Source organism: Triticum dicoccoides, chromosome 7A (genome assembly GCF_002162155.2).
Source record: "Triticum dicoccoides isolate Atlit2015 ecotype Zavitan chromosome 7A, WEW_v2.0, whole genome shotgun sequence".
Classification (NCBI taxonomy): Eukaryota; Viridiplantae; Streptophyta; class Magnoliopsida; order Poales; family Poaceae; genus Triticum; species Triticum dicoccoides.
The window spans coordinates 358,305,431-358,320,673 of record NC_041392.1 but is presented as its reverse complement, the minus strand read 5'-3'; the positions used below and the strand labels follow the sequence as shown (position 1 = coordinate 358,320,673).

The following is a 15,243-nucleotide window of genomic DNA, read 5'->3' as shown; positions in this document are numbered from 1 at the left end:
CGCCTTGTCCCGCACCACTCCGTCCCGCTGGACCGCCCGATCCCATTTCTCGCGGGGTGAGATTTCCACTAAGTCCTTTTTCTGTTAAGTTTTTAGCCATGTTCATCATGCCATAACATCTCATCCGTAGCTCCGTTTCGTGCGTGTGATATATCAAAATGTTCATCATGATGTGCTCTTCATTTTGTTCCATTGTGACCTGCTTGTTTGACTCCATCTTGATTCCCAAATGACTGATGCAAGAGTGCTATAAAATGTTAGCTCCTGTTACTTAGCAGATTATGAGCTTTTGTCATTTTTGTCACATTTGTTTTGTGCTGCATATGGTCATGAGCTCTACATGCATTTTGATCTATGCCATGCCATCTTTACAGGGGTGTATGCCATGTATTTTTTGTAATCATTGTGGTGACTAGCACAAGCATGCAAAGTAGCTCTCGTGATATTGCTGATTTCAGAGACTTAGAACTTCACTGTCATTGCTCTGCTGTTATTTTTATGCCATGTATTCATGTTGCTACAATGAGATCCATGCTTGTTTTGAGTATCTTCAGTAAGGATGATTTTGACATATGGTTATCCTCTATCCATCCATGCCCCTGTTTGCATTTATGGAGTACCCTAGCATGACTTACTCTTGCTCTGCTTTTGCTATAAAATGTTCCCGGCAGATTGTTTACATGTTAATCAATTTTGCCATGGTTGTTGTAGTTGATCCATGCATGCTATGAACTTGCTATTGCCTTGGTTAGCTTCTTGAACATGTCTTCTTGCTGATGCTAGGCTTATCTTGTCATGCAATGCCTTTTGTTGAGTGAATCGAGGTCGCAAACATGCCTTCATAATTCTGTTTATGCCATGCTCAGTTTTCTGCTAAGTCTGAATCTGGTAACGAAACTTGCTATGTTTACATGGGTGCCATAATATCTTCTGTGCCTTTTGGGCTCTTGATCAGTAAGGGACTTTTGTTCTATGCTTTGAGTAGATTCATGCCTTGCCTTTGTTTGCTATGATCTGTTCCTGTAGCATGTTGTTTGCTTGCTCTAAACATTGCTTGCTGATGTTAATTCCTGACATGTTAATATTTTTACTAAGTCTGTGAAGGTGATATCTTTTGCACTTTTGCCATGCTTGTTTGAACCTGCTTTTATGTGATTTAGCCGTAGCTCAGTGTTCATCTTTTGTCAAGCATCTTGAGTAGATCACTGCCATATGCTTTGTTGCTATGTTGGAGTGCAGTAGCTTAGTTTCTTGTTGCATTCTAGATGGCATCATGCTGTTAATCGTAAAATTGTGCCATTCTTATTTTGCTTGCCATTTGCCAAGTTGATGCATTGATCAATCTTTTCCTTCCGGAGCACGCATATGCATTGCATATCACATCCCGCATGTCATGCCATGTTTTGCATCATGTTGTTTGTGCATTTGCACCGTGGTTGATTGTTGCTTCCTTTGCTTGTGTTCCTGCCTTGGGTAGAGCCGGGAGACGAGTTCATGATCGAGGAACCCGTTGAGTACGCTTACAAGGATCAAGCTTTCGTCAACTCGGAGAACTTTGCAGGCAAGATGACCATACCCTCGAAATCACTTCTATCTTTGCTTGCTAGTTGCTCGCTCTATTGCTATGCTGCGATACCTACCACTTGCTTTATCATGCCTCCCATATTGCCATGCCAAGCCTCTAACCCACCTTTCCTAGCAAACCATTGTTTGGCTATGTTACCGGTTTGCTCAGCCCCTCTTTTAGCGTTGCTAGTTGCAGGTGAAGATGGAGTTTGTTCCTTGTTGGAACATGGTTATTGTTGGGATATCATTATTATCTCTTAATTACTTTAATGCATCTATATACTTGGTAAAGGGTGGAAGGCTCGAGCTTATGCCTGGTGTTTTGTTCCACTCTTGCCGCCCTAGTTTCCGTCATACCGGTGTTATGTTCCTTGATTTTGCGTTCCTTACGCGGTTGGGTGTTATGGGAACCCCTTGACAGTTCGCCTTGAATAAAACTCCTCCAGCAAGGCCCAACCTTGGTTTTACCATTTGCCACCTAAGCCTTTTTCCCTTGGGTTCCGCGGACTCAAGGGTCATCTTTATTTTAAACCCCCGGGCCAGTGCTCCTCTGAGTGTTGGTCCAACCTGTCAGCAGCCAGTGGCCACCTGGGGCAACTCTGGGTTGGCCTACCAGAATCTTGCACAATCCGGTGTGCCCTGAGAACGAGATATGTGCAGCTTCTATCGGGATTTGTCGGCACATTCAGGTGGCTTTGCTGGTCTTGTTTTACCATTGTCGAAATGTCTTGTAACCAGGATTCCGAATCTGATCGGGTCTTCCTAGGAGAAGGAATATCCTTCGTTGACCATGAGAGCTTGTGATGGGCTAAGTTGGGGCACCCCTGCAGGGTTTGAACTTTCGAAAGCCGTGCCCACAATTATGGGCAGATGGGAATTTGTTAATATCCGGTTGTAGAAAACTTGACACTTAATCTAATTAAAATGAATCAACCGCGTGTGTTGCCGTGAGGGTCTTTTTTCGGCGGAGTCCGGGAAGAGAACACGGTCTCGTGTTATGCTTGGACGTAAGTAGTTTCAGGATCACTTCTTGATCATTTTAGCTTCTCGTCCGCGCTTTGCTTCTCTTCTCGCTCTCATTTGCGTAAGTTAGCCACCATATATGCTAGTGTTTGCTGCAGCTCCACCTCACTACCCCTTTCCTACCTTTAAGCTTAAATAGTTTTGATCGCGAGGGTGTGAGATTGCTGAGTCCCCGTGGCTCACTGCTGAGTCTCCGTGGCTCACAGATACTTCTAAAACAGATGCATGTGTCGATGATGCCAGTGCAGGGGACGCTACCGAACTCAAGTGTGAGTTCGATGAGGATTCAGGACGTTACTATGTGTCCTTTCCGGATAATCAGTAGAGGAGCCGAGTTGGGTCGATCGGGGATATAACATTTGGGGTTGTCTTTCTTTATTTGGTTCCGTAGTCGGACCTTGATTGTATTCTGGATGATGTATGATATATTTATGTATTGTGTGAAGTGGCGATTGTAAGCCAACTCTTTATCTCTTCCTTATTCAGTACATGAGATGTGTAAAGATTACCCCTCTTGCGACATGCATACCATGCGATTATGACTCTAAGTCGTGCTCCGACACGTGGGAGATATAGCCGCATCGTGGGTGTTACACGCTAGCCGCTGAAGGCCGGAGCAGGCGGTCCCGGTAACGCTGAAGGAAGAAGACGAGAGATTGATGGTGCATGCCGGCCATTGGATATAAATTCAATGGCCGTGGATGTCAGAATCATTTGTTGACTAAGTCGACAACGCCTTGTGTAGGCTTCGACCTATTAACCCACATGTCAGCTTGCAAAAATGTGGCATATATTTAACCCATGTTTCCTAGAATTTAGAGTCCATTTGTTGGGCTAGGTGAACAAATAATTTCGCATCAATGCGACCCATTTAATATTTTCTAAGAAATCCCAACCCATTTGCATTTTTCTGAAATACATGAATTAACTGGGCTTGTTCTATATATAATGTTAAGTTAGAAGGAGCAAGTAATATCAAAAAATATAGTAGAGCGACACAAAGTGGCCCGCACGTACATGCTGGCTAGAATAGACCAAAGTTAATTTAAAAGAATTCAATATTAAGTTCATTTGTCGGTTGACCATGAAGTGGTTTTTTCAGCATTAGAGGAATTCTCCTTTCGTGTTTCAGAAAATATCAAGAGGGCACGTTCGTGATGAGTCGCTAGGGAGTGATGTGTGTTCAGTCGATCATGTTTTTAGTGTGGGTATGGTTTGTCATAAAATGTCAGCTTATTTGGACCAAGGGACACATCACAACGTAATAATTTCGTGCATGTTCAATATATGTATGATATTTTTGCGGAGAGTTTCATATGCTTAAATTTGAGTTCGAATATGACATCAGCTGTATATGTGAGGGAGTTTTAGTCATATGAATAATGTATTAAATGTATGTATGGAAAATTATGTTATTTGGGCTCAACACACGTATATGCACTATATATACTTAAAGTTGATTTTTTTTGTGTTGTTATGATATGATTAGTTGGGCTTTAGCCCAACACGCTTAAGCAGATGCACACGAGTGCTCACACATCTTCTCTCCCACTCTACGCTAAAAAAAGAATATTTCTCTCACTCACACACACCTTCACATGCTCACATGTTTGTCTTGCCTGATGCCCCGATCCCCTTTCTTCTTCCCTTCTTCCAGCCGCTCACTCCAAAATTGCTGCCATCGGACGAGCCGTCCCAATAGTTTGCCCTCTTGATTTGTTGCCTTGAGCCTGCTCCTCCTCAGCTGTAGGCATCCCCGCAGCTGAACTCGTTGTCCACAGGCCACAGGGGTGACTGTGTACGGCGGCTTGTCTCCTGGGACGGTAAACAGCGACGGATGTGTAGCAGGGTCCGAGGAGCATCTGCGCAAGGGAGGAGGCAAGATCGTCGATCTGCACGGTGTCATTTCCCTGGACGTCCGTGTGGGTGATGTGGGCGTGGATCTCGTCTCTCGCAGCCAGCATGGATCCAGCTTCACTATGAGGATGCTAGCGATCTTGTCTTCCCCAAGCGCGCAGGCCATACGCATCGTCGTTGTTCCCACTCGAGGCAGCCCAACACATCATCACCATCGTCCACAGCGTCAGTATTCTTCGACCTGCAGGTCCCTCTTTTTTTCTTTTCATGTCTAACATTTTTTGCTTAACCTTTCCTCAGTGTGTATGATTGTATACCAATATCATGTAATTGAGGTACTATTTGTTAGTGAATAATCTTAATTTTCTTCTCTACCCTCAACTTTTTTCTGGGCTTTGCTGACTGGCATAGGTAGTGTTATCTGGTGTACCTCCGTTCATATTCAACAAATTTAGTAGTATAATCACTGTATTGAGTTGGTATAGTTTAGTAGTATTCCCCAAAGACAAATTATTTTTAATAATTGAGTAGTCAAATAGGTCTGACCGCATTGTACATATACAAAATATAATGATAGACGAATGCCCTAACTATTGGGTTGTACTCCATCATATGTCGATATAGAATGTCGATGCTTGGTATTTATTAACTATTTTCGTCATATGGATCTTGATGCACATTTCCAGTACTTCTGCAGAGTAGTAGACCATATCCGTGCTGCCATACCATGTTTACATCTCTGATTGTGTCAGTCCTCTCTCAAATCTTCACTTGCCTCTTTTTTACTTGTCTTCTTGTGTCTCTCTTCTTCCTATCATAAATTTAACTATTATTTATGAATTTCATATCTTCAAATGTAACAGTGATCCATAATACTCAAAATCATTGAATATTGTAGATGAAAGTATTTTATTGTTTACAAAAAACTGCAAGCACATAACATACATGCACTGGTATGCTAGTTGTGCTAGTAAATTAATTGGCTTAAGAGGTGCAGATAAACTTGCAAGCAGAGAACATATATGCCCAGGTATGCGTGATTTGCTAGTAAATTAATTGGTTTCAGAGGTGCATCTGTGACATAGTACTACCAGACTGCCAGTGCGTCCCCAATTGATAAAGAATACAAAGTCATCATTAGTATGATAATACCTCACCATTAGTATCTTGGATGGTTGACTCGTGAATCATCATTTGAATCACCGATACATCATTTTCTTCCTCTTCAAACTATGAGATACAATACCATAATTTAGAACATCAAATAGAACACTTGGGTTAATCTTGAAAACAATACTTTATGTGAAAGTATACACTTTTCACCTCATTGTTGAATTTCTTTTATTTGATAACTGTTTTGAGTTTCTTGTTGCTAGGACTTTTGACATGTGTATAATTTTCTCCAGTCTTTATCTGAATCATCTTCTACTGCGATTACAACCAAAATTTCTAGATTGAATGTTGGGTACTTCCTTTTCATATTGATTTCAACAAAATACCTCCTCATTGTGTAGTTTTTTTGCACCAACTTTTGTTTTGTTATTTCGTAAAGATTTTCCTTTCAAATCCTCTTTACATCGTTTTTGTCTCTCTTTGTGTGTTCTCTGAAATAATATTTTGACCCCACCTGCATGTTTACTTCTTTTTATCCTCAACAGAAGTTTCTTGTTAGATGATGTAGAGTTTTTCTTTTCAAACACATTTTTCTTATCACCTTTAGTTGCAATATTGTAGGAACGATTGCCTATAAAAAACATTTTGACATTATTACAAAAACATGTTTTTAATATCATTTAACGATAGGTTATAAATAAGTAATGCATATACAGGGAGATAATGTGTTGGGTGTATTACCTCGGATGAACTTCAATTTCTTTAAATTTGCTATATCTAGATCAATCTTTCTCACATATTTTTTTAGATATTTTGCTTGACCGAGAAGTTTTTTGTTAGATGATGTAGATCCTTTCTTTCCAAACGTATTCTTCTCACTTTCTCCTCCATTCTTGGAGTGGCTCTTGCCCTGTTAAAAGGAAATCTTGTTGGTGATACTTTTAATAAACTATTTCGTACTTATGATAATAGAACTGTTACTTAGTTGCAATACCTCATTATCTCACTTTTGCATAACAAAATTTGAAGAATCTTCAGTAACTTGGCTTTCCAGCATCCGTCATAAAGAACATACTCTCATTATAATTTTATAGACCATTTGAACATATTGTATTGTGCATGAACATACCTCTTCAACTATTTTGTTTAAATATTCGTCTCAAGCCTCTCATCAAGTTCAAAAGTGAAGTTCACTTTGAAATTTTCCATGGATACTTACAATTTCCTTGAATTTAACTTTAGTTAGAATGTGTGTACTACCATAAAGGTTTTGAATTGAATCCATCGTGCTTTAGCATGGTATGCACAAGTGTTGCCTAAAGTCTGTTCGTAGCCTCATTAAACATCACAAATGTTGTTGTTATTGTATCATCGCTTACCTTGAGTTTAAGTAGGTACCGGATGTGATAGTGTCACTGCTTACTGGTAATGGTACTGAAAAAATGGCACCAAAGATGCTCACTGTAGGACAGCGTTTTTGGCTGCTTCATGACATGAATTGCAAATATAGTTATGATTTACCTTTCTTGTGCCAGAAAAGAAAAGTTTGCATTCCATGCACCACCAACCTTTTGTCTGTTATAATCTCTAAAGTTTTTGCTTTCCTTATGCACACAAATTCCTAACCGAAGTCAAGAGAAAACATATGAGATTAGATAAAATAACAAATTAGAGAAGGTAAGTATATTTCATGAGCAAGGTTATAGGCAAACCTTTGTTTTAAGATGAACATATCACAGTTCTATAATTTAATGTTTTTCCATACTCCCTTACTTTGAAGGTCCTGATTGTTAGGAATATGCAACTTGTATTCCCATGAGGCCATAGGCCGATATATATATATACATGTACAGGTGTAGAACATATGCAGGAAACCCCTTATACAACGGGATAAATACAAAGGGGTACATGACTTATATTATAACTCTAACACCCCCCCTCAAACTCATGGTGGATGAACAACACTGAGTTTGGAGAGATAAAAGCCATGTTGTGCTCTAGTTTGGGCCTTCGTCAGGAAATCCGCCAACTGTAACTCGGAAGGCACATACTGAAGAGCAATAACCTGATCATGCACACCAGCGCGCACATAGAAAGCATCAACACCAATATGCTTGGTGAGCTCATGCTTCACAGGAGCGCGCGCAATGCTAATAGCACCTGTACTGTCAGATAAGAGTAGAGTCGGTGTAGTGACAGAAACACCAAAATCCTGAAGTAACCACCGTAACCAGGTCACCTCTGCCATCAAAAGAGCCATTGCTCGCAACTCAGCCTCGGCACTCGAACAGGAAACGGCAATCTATTTCTTCGTCTTCCAGGCAATGAGAGAACCACCAAGAAAAACACAGTAAGCAGAAAGTGAACGGCGATTTGAAGGATCACTAGCCCACGTAGCATCCGAATAGGCCTGAAGTTGTAAAGAACTGGAGCGAGGAAAGAATAGACGGTGAGAAATCGTGCCCCGAAGATATCGGAGAACACGAAGGAGATGACTATAGTGAACCGATGTGGGAGCAGAGACGAACTGACTCAGAATATGAACCGGATAAGAGATGTCCGGACGAGTGACAGCTAGATAGACAAGACTGCCAACAAGATGACGATAACGCGTCGGGTCAGGGAGAGGATCACCATCAGTAGCACGAAGGTGAACATTGAGCTCCATAGGAGTCTCAACAATGCGCTCGTCAGTAAGAGCAGCACGAGCAAGAAGATCCTGGATATACTTTTCCTGGGATATAAAAAAGCCATCAGAGGTAGAAGAGACTTCAATCCCAAGAAAGTAGCAAAGAGGTCCAAGATCAGACATAAGAAACTGCTCACTAAGACGGGCCTTTACAAAGGCAATATACTCGGGGTCATCCCCAGTGATGATCATGTCATCAACATAGAGAAGAAGAAGAGTCTGACCACGAGGAGAAAGGTGAATAAACAATGCTGGATCATGAGCACTTGCTGAAAAACCAGCGGCAGTGACCACAGAGGCAAAACGCTCAAACCAGGCGCGGGGGGCTTGCTTAAGGCCATAGAGAGAGCGACGAAGACGACATACCATGCCATCAGGAACAGAATACCCAGGTGGTGGCTGCATGTACACCTCCTCACGCAGCTCACCATTAAGAAAGGCATTCTTAACATCAAGCTGAGATATAGACCAGTGGCGTGCAGTAGCAACGGCAAGAAGTGTACGAACAGTGGTCATATGAGCCACAGGAGCAAAAGTCTCGTCATAATCACGACCATGCTCCTGCTGAAAACCACGAGCCACAAGACGAGCTTTGTGACGCTCAAGAGAACCATCGGAGTGAGTCTTAACCTTGTAGACCCACTTACAAGTGATGGGACGGACTCCGGGAGGAAGAGAAACAAGATCCCAGGTACCAGTGCGTTCAAAAGCAGCAATCTCCTCTGCCATCGCAAACTGCCATTCAGGATGAACAAAAGCCTGACGATAAGAAGTCGGCTCAAGAAGAGCAGCACCAGCGGTGGGAAATCCAAAGCGATCAACAGGCGGACGAGGACGAGAACGCAAGCCATAAGTAGGCTGAGGCTGAGAGGAGGATGACGATTCATCCACAGAGGCATCCACAGGTCGTGAACGACGAGTGTAATGCTGAGGAAAAGATGGAACAATAGAAGGAGGAATCGCCAAGGTAGAATCGAGGGGTGGCGACGAAGAAGTCACCGGAGATGAAGGTGTAGAATCCGGTGACATGCTAGGCGAGGAGACCGGAGAAGATGGTGGCTGCAAATCGACTAGAGGTGGAGAAGTAGAGGGAGTGGAACGAATAGGCACAGGCTCGACGGGGGTGATAGGTGAGTCGGGAAAAGTGAGAAAAGAGATATCCTCCAGTGAAAAAGTCGAGGAAGATGGGCGTGGGTAGAAGGGATGAGACTCATCAAAAGTCACGTCTCGAGAGATACGCATCCGACGACCGATAGGATCCCAACAACGATAGCCCTTATGCTCATCACTATAGCCTAAGAAGACACACTCAACAGACTGAGCGGTCAGTTTGGTGCGTTCGCGAGGGGTAAGAAGAACATAGCAAACACAACCAAACAAGCGAAGCATCGAATAATCGGGAGAACGATCAAAAAGACGCTCGAAAGGAACACCACCCTGTAGAGCAGCGGAAGGCTGTATATTGATAAGATAGGTGGAGGTGGAGATGGCCTCAGCCCAAAAATGAGGCGGGAGAGAGGCAGTAATCATCAATGCACGAGCCGTCTCAAGAAGATGTCGATGCTTTCGCTCAGCCACACCATTCTGAGCATGAGCACCAGGACAAGAGAATTGAGAGAGAGTTCCTTGCTCAGCAAGAACACCACGCAACATCTTAGAGATATACGCGCCAGCGGAGTCAGCACGAAAAACACGAATGGGTGAAGAGAACTGAGTATGAACCATGGCAGCAAAACGCTTATAAATAGACAACACCTCACTACGAGAAGTCATGAAATAAAGCCATGTGTAACGAGAGAAATCATCTATGAAAATAATATAGTATTTATGACCACCTTTCGAAGCGAAAGGAGCCGGACCCCATAAATCAGAATGGACTAAATCAAAAGGACGCTTAGACACTGACTCACTATGTGGATATGGTAACTGAATCTGCTTGCCAAGACGACAACCCTGACACTCTAAAGAGACATCTCTTGAGACAGACCCCAGAAGACCTCGACGAACTAAAGACGACAACCGAGAACCACACAGATGACCAAGTCGATGATGCCACTGCTTGAAGGAACCAGTAACGGAGGCTACTGAAGCGGAGGAACTGGCAATGGTGGTGGCAGCGGAAGGAACATGAAGCCAGTCCAACTCCCAAAGACCCTGAGAATCACGGCGGCGAGGGCCAGCCCCAACCAGAGTGTGCGTGCGACGGTCCTGGACAGAACAAGAGTCAACGTCAAGGATGACGCGACAACCAGAATCAGTAAGTTGACCAGCAGAAAACAGATTCATGGTAAGTCGAGGAACATGAGCAACATCAGGAACAGAATAAGGAGTGGAAAGATTGCCTCTACTAGCAACAGAAAGTGGAGTACCATCAGCAGTTAAGACATGAACAGGAGAATCCAGCGATCGAAGAGAGGACAAAGTGGAAGAATGAGAAGACATATGAAAAGAAGCTCCAGAGTCCAGAACCCATGGGGATGTACCTGACTGTGTAGAGGGCGGTTGCTCAGGGCGGGAAGCATCAGTCACAGAACCAGCAGTACCCGTCGAGGAAGAACCTGAAGCCGCGAGCAGACGCTTAAGTCTCAGAATATCCTGTTCAGTCAAAGCAATGGCTGAAGCTATCGAGGTAGATGACGAAGTCCCTGAAGGTGATGATCGCGCCTTACGCAGGTGTTTCCTCTTCGTGTAGCACTGGGACTCAATATGACCATCATTGTTGCAGTAGTCGCAATGTGGACGGGGGCGACCTGAGCCTCCAGAAGGAGTGGGCAAGAGCGGCGGAGCACTTGAGCGAGAAGGAGTCGGTGCAGCAGGGGGCATGGAAGGAGCCCGAGTAGCGAGCACAGAGGGAACCTCCAGCAAACCAGCACCACGTAAGCGAGTCTCCTCAGCACGAATCTCAGAAAGCGCCTCCATGAGAGAAATACGGCCACGAGCAAACAACTGAGCACGTCGGGGCTCAAACTCCTTACAGAGCCGAGACAGGAACTCGTAGACGCGATGAAACTCCAAATTGGCCTGGACAGCCTGGCAACAGGGGCAAGTACGACAACCAGCACTGCAGAGAGAATCAAGCTGGCGCCAGATAGCAGAACTCTATGCATAGAAGTCATCAATAGTAGAGTCACCCTGCTGAAGAGCATGCTCCTGACGGACCACAGAAAGGTATAGGGCATCACCAGAGGGCTCATAGCGCCGACAAAGACAGGTCCACATCTCAAAGGCAGTAGGAAGACCCAGAAACTCAGAAGAAAACTGAGGCAGAACACTAGCAGTGAGAACAGCTGCAGCACGAGCATCATCATCAAGCCACTGGGTGTAAACAGACAGAGCACCATGATACGTCTGAAGAGCCTCCTCATAGGCCAAAACCCTCTCATCATAAGCACGATCAGCAGCGTCAGCAGCAAGCTTAGCCGCATCCTTGGCGGCCTGATTAGCATCCGTAGGAAGAACCAATGGAGTCGGCGGAGTAGGGGCAACCGGAGGAACCGGACGTGGCGGACAATAGACCTCGCCAGAAAGAACACCCCAGAGACGGATGCCACGCATGTGAATGCGCATGAAGCCAGTAAACTCGGTGTAGTTAGTACCATCAAAGATCACAGGACAACGAGGAACAACAACATATCCCGATGCAGCAAACTTTTTTTTTTTTTTTGAGATCCGAGCAGGCAATTGATCCTGCCGGCGGCTAGCAGCTAGAGGTGGGATCCGGCCGGGTCAGCAGCAGCCGGGGACGCAGAAAGGCAGACGGAGGACCACACAGCTAGCGCACTCACGCGAATAGCAAAAGGAATCTAGCACCAGGAGGCAGGCCGAACACACCCACGGCTCCACGTGAGGCGGAGTCTACGTGCAGCGGGCGCGTCAAGCGACAGCGTCTGCGAGCAGCTCGGACGGGACGGCAGGGCTCGGGCTGGAGCTGCTGACGGGTAGATAGCAGCAGGGGCGGACCTGCGGATCAGACGAGACAGCGACGGCGCAAGAGAAGGAGGGCGACGGCTGCGTGGACGGTAGATTGGATCGAGAGCACGAGTTGCGCGTGCGAAAAAAAACCCTAAGGCTCTAATACCATGTTAGGAATATGCAACTTGTATTCCCATGAGGCCATAGGCCGATATATATATACATGTACAGGTGTAGAACATATGCAGGAAACCCCTTATACAACGGGATAAATACAAAGGGGTACATGACTTATATTATAACTCTTAACACTGATTATGTAGATGAAACACTATTTAATTTTTGCTTCAGTTTCTGAAGGTTTAAAACTTAACATACTACCTGCAAGTTAGTTGTGAGGATAGTGTTGATCACCTTGTGTAACAATCTTCAAGATCATGAGTGCCTCTAATCTGTAGTAGCTGGATTTGAATGTTTTATTTATGTGTACGTGAGTATGTCGATTAATGGGCGGGTAGTCGTTCTACTGATCTTGCATGTACTGCTAGGAAAGATGAGTGATTAGTTACTTAATAATTACCTTGTTGGATTTCATATTTGATCTACCTTGTGAGTTAGCATGTCAAAACTCTTTAGATGAGCATTGCCTTGAGTATCGAAGTAACGTGGACCCATTATTCAATGTTTAGTAACAAATTCATCAATTTCATATACAAGTATCATGCAAATTATCTAAGTTTGTATAGCTGATACACACTGGAGGTAGTTTGATCTCTTATTATGTGCACATGGTACTTACTGGGTTGGTGTGATCACTCGACAGAGTCGATAACAATCTATTAGTGTCAACAGAGGATATTTGGGCGCTTGCAACTATTGGAGGAAGATGTCCAAGCGTCGATCCCTGGAGGAAGACGATGTTGAAGGTGGGTTCTGATGTGCGGCACGTGCTAAACCTGATTTGATGCTAGCTTGCACGGTTGGTTTTCTTGCCATGGCACCATTGCTAAGCTAATTGCCAAAGCTCATAAAACACAACCTTGCCTTCTTGCAGTCTCACCTTTCCCCGATTGCTCAAGATAGCAACCGCCGCTGGTAGTCGTTCTACTCATTTTGTATGTACTGCTATGAAAGATGCAAGATCAGTTACTGAATAGTTACCTTTTTGGATTGCAAATTTGATCCACCTTGTGAGTTAGCATGTCAAAACTCTTTAGATGAGCACTGCCTTGAGTATCAAAGTACTATTGATCCATTGTTTTTAAGGATGGAGCTCTTGGATTGGACATAACATGTACGCAGAGGGAATATTAGGTTGCACGCTATATTCCGTGGCATTGGTGGGTAATTTCTTCAGCTTTAAGATTAATGGATGGTTGTGGTTTTCTGATCTAATAAAATAATGGACAGATGTTCCTAATTATTGTGGGGTTTAATCGATGGTTGTGGTTTTCTGATCTAATATAATAACGGACGGATGTTCCTAATTATTGTGGGGTTTTTAGTCTATTTTTCTTTTTTCTGATTTTCTTTTTTCTGATGCCCCCATCAAGTACTTTTTAATATAAATAGATAGATTAACAAATTAGCGAGTTATTGCTCAAAAGAAAAATGTGCGCGTTATTATTAAATTGGTCCTTAAAATCTTCGCAAGCTTTTGTACGCAATCATCAGGATTTTTCTTGCCTGTGAGTCAAAAACAACCAGGATTTTCCTTGCCAACTTCTATTAAACATTTACTTTTATAAGTTAATAAACGTGGGATGTTTTTATAATGTATATATATGTCTCTATTAAATATATGATAATAGTAATAATATAAATATATATAATGTGGTTAGAAGGGAAAATATAAATTGAACACAACATTAATATTCTTATATATAGATAAATAGAACAGAGATCTGCATTTTATTAAAAAATATACATTGTGCTACCGATCTTTAAGAAAAACTAAAACCTATGCTGGGAGGCCCATAGGTCGGTACGTACATGATGGACCTCAAAAAATAAGTTGAAACCATTGTCTCGGTATGTCGTGCGCTACACATGTTAAATAACAAAATCTAGGCCTAGCTGAGACTTGTTCGCCCTCTGGAAAAAAATGATACCAGCTAGATCCCCAATACCCCTCTCCTGCAACAACAACAAAGAAAAAGATCCCCGATACCCCCAAAAAAAGCTCCCCGATGACAGTCATCATTGGAAATTTATTTCGTTTATTGACTAGGTTGACAAACCCATGGGCCCCAACATCAGTATACAATTAGGAGGAAGCTTTTTTCCAATTAGACACTTGCTTGCGTACGACTTGGACCTGGTGGGTCCCTACTGTCAGCCTCTCAGCGTACAGTCCTCTCTGGATTCCTCTCGTTTGTTGAGCATGTTGAGAACGACATATGGCGGCGCCACGGCGAGCGCACACGGCCGGGAAAGAATCGGAGCCGGGGAAGATGCCTTCATTCTTTCGAACATACCGCACTAGCCCGGTGGCTGCAGCTCTCTCACCCAAAAGCTGTACTGCCCGGGTTCGATTCCAACTGGTGCAGTTGAAAAATATCTAATACTTGCCAAAATTCCGTCCCTAGTTTACCCAGTTTTTCGCACACTCATCATTGTCTTGCCATTTTGAAAATATCATATCTTTTTGACTTTGCATCATATGAAGATGTGCTATACATGAATGTTGATCAACATGATGTTAACTTGTTGTTAGTTCCATTTTTTACCATGAATAAAATTTCCAACATTCTGTTATCCATGTTTGAAAAGTGCCTATTGATTTAAATGGTTTGCCTCTGAAACATGCAGTTTCTTATCTGAAAATCACTTGGACAAGCAGCCATCACCGGTGTCGGATTCGATGCCACGCTTTTTCAATCCCCCAGTAGCGTGAGGGGGAAATAAACTTCCATCCCGTGCTGTCGGTTGGGGAATGGAGCGAACTGGATTAAACAGGGGGCCGGCGGCGTGACTAAAGAAGCACATCAGACGCGATTTTTTTCAGTGGATGGTCTCGATGGTATTTTTTACTTGCCTCTGCACCATACAACTTGTATTTTTAGCCTCCCAGTCCGCGGTGG

The 15,243-nt window shown here is 43.5% G+C and overlaps 1 long non-coding RNA gene across 1 annotated transcript; it reads left to right on the top strand.

Moving 5' to 3' along the window:
• The first annotated feature begins 4,156 nt into the window (after positions 1-4,156).
• LOC119329304 lies at positions 4,157-13,497 on the top strand. The gene is made up of 3 exons (XR_005159398.1): positions 4,157-4,693; positions 13,013-13,139; positions 13,215-13,497. It is a non-coding gene; the product is annotated as an uncharacterized LOC119329304 (long non-coding RNA).
• Positions 13,498-15,243: the final 1,746 nt, after the last annotated feature.